General features: G+C 42.1%; 1 pseudogene; it reads left to right on the top strand.

Annotated features, from left to right (window-relative positions):
* The first annotated feature begins 2035 nt into the window (after positions 1-2035).
* Positions 2036-2154, top strand: LOC135052400 (5S ribosomal RNA; annotated as a pseudogene).
* Positions 2155-5161: the final 3007 nt, after the last annotated feature.

Here is a 5161-nt window from a genome sequence, read left to right as displayed (position 1 = left end):
CTTCACCCAGAAATCGTCCACATGATTAAAAAACTCGACAGGTATTGCGCCAGGTCAAGAGACCCTCAGGCAATAGTTGTAGATGCTCTGGTAACACCGTGGGTGTACCAGTCAGTGTATGTGTTCCCTCCTCTGCCTCTCATACTCAAGGTACTGAGATTGATAAGATGGAGAGGAGAAAGCACTATATTCGTGGCTCCGGATTGGCCAAGAAGGACTTGGTAACCGGAACTTCAAGAGAGGCTCACGGAGGATCCGTGGCCTCTACCTCTAAGAAGGGACCTGCTCCAGCAAGGACCCTGTCTGTTCCAAGACTTACCGCGGCTGCGTTTGACGGCATGGCGGTTGAACACCGGATCCTGAAGGAAAAAAAAAAAAAAAAAAGGCATTCCCTGATCAAAAGCCAGGAAGGATGTAACCGCAAAAACATTATCACCGCAATTGGCGAAAATATGTTGCGTAGTGCGAGGCCAGTAAGGCCCGACGGAGGAAATTCAACTGGGTCGATTCCTACATTCCTGCAAACAGGAGTGTCTATGGGCCTGAAATTGGGGTCCATTAAGGTTCAGATTTCGGCCCTGTCAATTTTCTTCCAAAAAAGAACTAGCTTCAGTCCCTGAAGTTTAGACGTTTGTAAAAGGGGTACTGCATATACAGCCTCCGGTTGTGCCTCCAGTGGCAATTTGGGATCTCAATGTAGTTTGGGTTCCAAAAGTCACATTGGTTTGAACCACTTAAATCTGTGGAGTTAAAATATCTAACATGGAAAGTGGTCATGCTGTTGGCCCTGGCCTGGGCCAGGCGCGTGTCAGAATTGGCGGCTTTATCCTGTAAAAGCCCTTATCTGATTTTCCATTCGGACAGATCCTCTCGGATCCTCGTTCCTCCATACCCCGGCCTGATCGCCGCGCCGCCGCTCGCCTCACACAGCACTAAAATTATATCTACTCTTGTTAGTATGAATAGTTTACTTTAGTGCCTATTGCATATGAGTTTTGTGTACATTACTGTGGTTTTCTTTGCAATGCGTCTGAATACGTTAAAAATCTTTATAGAACAGAAATCAGAAATATGTACTCCTACATGCTTGAGATGTGTTTGTAGTTGATAATATGTTCATATGATATATATATATATATATATATATATATATAAAAAACATGTGACTGACTGCTAGTGTGATGCTGACTTAATATAAAGATTGTCGGTTGATTTCTTGATCCTCAATGCAGGTGCATGGGAAGGGTCACACATATCACTTTGGGGAAAAAGTGGTTACAGTCACAATTGTGTAGTACACTGTGAAAGTGCTGAGATTTATCATGTCTAAGAGCGGCATACACTGACAGAAACACTCATGTTGTTGTTTGGCAAAAACTGTATTATCCTCTATGATCTGGTACAGGATGGTTATGTGTAAAAATGATTTGCTGTTTAGCATAATACATTCCTGATCTACATCAGGTATAGTTAGACCCATTGAGGTGATGTTTGCACAGACCTTGTACAGTTTAGCTGAAATGTTAATTCTTACATTATTAACACATGCTGCTCACTGCTTATGAATAAGACAAGCTGATGAACTGAATGTAAATAAATCATCGACTTCACAGGCTACACATGATAATCATCAGACGATGAAAGCTCTATATACTCTACTTCAGCATACGAAGAACAGGTAAAGATATCAGTTAAATAAATAAGCTGAATAAATGAGAGCAAAAAAGGCTAGTCTGTCAATAGAGGCAGCAGAGCCTGTAAAAAATAAGGCACTTGTGTTTAAACGTCCCAAAAGGGCCTCTTCATGAGGGCAGAATTCAGGAAAAAGGTTTGGGTTACACCCAATAAAATAGAATGCCCGGTAAATGGGATTACAATATCTTTTTCCAGCTAGGGACTGTTTAAAGTGCCTCCCAAAATAGATATACATGTCATTGATAATGCAAAAATCTATAGGGCCTCTGTCGTCAAAATAATAAGACCATATTGTCTTTGTCTGGGACAGTCATAAGGCCAGCCATGACTTCACCTTGAAATCTACAGCTACACCACACTGGATAGGCCCAATCTCACTAGATTTTGGAAGCTAAGCAGTGTTGGGCCTGGTTAATTCTTGGAGGGGAGACCACCTTGAAATACCAGGTGCTGTAGGTACATTGGGCGGAGGTACTGGAAAACAAGTTTTCAGCGCCTGCAAGGGAGTAAGAAGCCCATATAGCTCATATGGACACTAATGTTCTAGGTCACCAGCATAACAATAGTTGCTCGAGAGCAGCTTGGTTTACATACATGGGAAGCTGATTCAGAATCTAAGAAGGTTCTGAAAACTTTGCCTTGGCTGGAGGTTTCTGGTTGGGAAGGAGTTAACAGTTATTCCGGAGTCAGAAACAGACTCCAGGAAGGTCATGTGTCCTTCCACATATAACCCCAAATGTAGGGTTCCCGTTCGGCCTTGTTGGTCATAAAGGAACGTAACAGCCTTAATACAATAAGTTTGGTAAGGCAAAGAAGCAAAGGCAACCAGAGGCCAGCTTCCAAACCAGAGGCCATCAGTATGATGGTACGGGTCTCCTTCATGGCAGATTCCAGAAGGATAAGGGGCCGACTTCTTCAGTTTGCACAGATTTGATAGCAGTCTACAAATAGATGCCTGAGTGCATGAAGCGGTATCTCTAGGGTTATACTTTCCCTTCTGGAACCATTCTCCTAAAAGGTATTTGGTTTCAGTCTGCCTTTGGGTAGAGGCGTAGGCGAGGGATTTGCATGAAGCAATTCAGAAAATGTTTGTCAGGAATCGTCATTTCAGTAACCCATGCACAATGGGGGGTTTATTCCCACCTGGGTTTAAAACAATTCCTCGCCCCATTATCAATTTCAAAAACAGAGAAATTTGAGTTGCACGGTTCCCGTGGATGCAACTCCATAGTTGGGTGAGGAGCCAATATAATACTGTACATGGTATTCCTGGATAAGTCAGGAATTTTACCTTCTGGCTCCTATTACACTGTCCATCAGTGTTATCTCAAGGTTTACCATCCTTCAACAAAAATTCAGTTAGGCCTTACCCTTTGGGTTAGCCCCAGCCGCAGAGTATTTACCAAAATGATTAAGGCAATTTATTTCCGTTAGTAGAGGTTAAGAAAATTGCCATACCTTGACCACCTTCTTATCCTGACACAAATACAGGAAATGTTCTATGTCATCTGCAACATACAAATAACGTGTCTGCATATGCACGGGTGGTTCATAAATGGGATCATCTCTGGTTCCGTAACATAACTCACGGTGGGGCTATACTGAATTCAAGTTTGCAGAAAGTAGTTACCTCGGAACAAGATATCCAAGGCAAAGCTAGGAGAGTTGTTACAATATCAAACAATATCAGTTTATTCAGCAATGCGAATGATGGATTTGATGGTGTTAACAATACACATGTTGGAGTGGCCAAAATTCCACTCAAGACTTTCCCAGCATCTCCTCCATCTACGGCCGCATCACACTGGATATGTCCAATCTCAATGGATGTTGGAAGTTAAGCAGTGTTGTACATGGTTAAATTCTCTGAAAGCAAGACCATCAGTGAATACCAGGTGGTATAGGTGGGCCAGATGGACAGTACACAAACAAGTACGTGGTACTGGCAAACAGAGGTAAGAAAGCGAGTAGCTTGGGGGCTACAGACATTCCATCTAGATCAGAGGATACCTTTTTCTTTTGGATATCAGGTGGTGAAATCCTGACAACAAATGCAAGTCTTCACGGCCATTGTCCGGAAAATTATGATTCTGGGGATTATGGACCAAAGAAGAAAGGTGCCTGCTAATAAATCTGTTAGCATTTCGGTCCATATACTGGGTCCTGATTCAGGCATGGGACATTCCTAAAGGAAGATCGGTCCAGATCCGCAAGGACAAGGAAATGGCAGTAGTATACCTCAACTTTCAGAGAGGAACACGCAGATAAATAGCAAGGAATGAGGTAAATCACATACTAAAGTGTGCAGAACTCCATTTTCCATCCTTGTCCGCAGAGTTTGTTCCGTGAGTCCTAAACTGAAGAGCTGATTTCTCAGTCGACATGCCATTTAGGTAAATGAATGGGCTTTGTACCCTAAAAGTCGTTTCAGACTCGGGTAGACAAATGGGCTTGGCCAGAGATAATTCTCATGGTTTCCCATCTGAACAACAATAGCCATAATCAGGTCAGGAACAAAGGAAGTGATCTTTGTGGATGTCTTTTTAATGGGAATTTTATTTCTCTTAGGTGTTTCTCAAATCATCCTGCTACTCAGGATAGTGAGGAAAATACAACAAAGATGCCGGGATTCTAACAAGCCCCGGCTTGGCCCAGAAGGCTTTGGTACATGGATCCGCAGAAAATGTTGAATACCTTTTCTGATTCCTCTACACCCAGACTAAGACAGGGTCCTTGATTAAACAGATATCTGGATCAACTGTTTTGATGGCGTGGCTTTTGAAATCTATATACTGAGGTCCAGAGGATTCTCACAAATGCTCAGAGCAAAGAAAAACTTCCTTGACTCGTATTTATTACCAAATATGGCAAGCTTATATTCATTTGTGCAATGGAAGAGGTATGGACCCGAAATCTTGCAGAGTTTCCAGGGTTTTAGCATTCCTTTAAACAGGAATAGATAAAGGTTTAGCGGTGGCTTCCTTGGAAATACAAGTTTCAGCAATGACTGTATGGTTCCGAAAGAAAAATGCCAAAGTGCAGGATGTGCGCACTTTTTCCCAGGGCATGCTGCGCATTCAACCCTCCCTTTTTCCCTACAACAGGGTCAGGGAATCTAAATCTAGACCTCAATGCCTGTCAAGTTTCTCTGTTTAAACCACTATGTGAAGTGGATTTTAAATGGTTGACAGCTAAAGTTCTTGTTTGGCTGATTATGACATCAGCTAGAAACAATTGACATCAGCTAGAAACAATTGTTTTTATTGTATTTTTTAATATTATGTGTATATTGATACTGGCCGGTATCTTACTGTATTAATTGTGTATATTTAAAAGTAAAAGAAATTTAATTCATACAAAGTGAGAAGCGCTGTCTTATTTGGTTGTTTGTTTTTTTACATTTTGGGGAAATTGGGATCAGTTCCCCGAGATCAGCTGCTCTCACTCTGTAAGTGACAGCGCCAGG

This window comes from Pseudophryne corroboree, chromosome 2, assembly GCF_028390025.1.
Source record: "Pseudophryne corroboree isolate aPseCor3 chromosome 2, aPseCor3.hap2, whole genome shotgun sequence".
In the NCBI taxonomy this organism is placed as follows: domain Eukaryota; kingdom Metazoa; phylum Chordata; class Amphibia; order Anura; family Myobatrachidae; genus Pseudophryne; species Pseudophryne corroboree.
The sequence above is the reverse complement of the archived record's forward strand: the minus strand, read 5'-3'. Positions and strand labels throughout refer to the sequence as shown.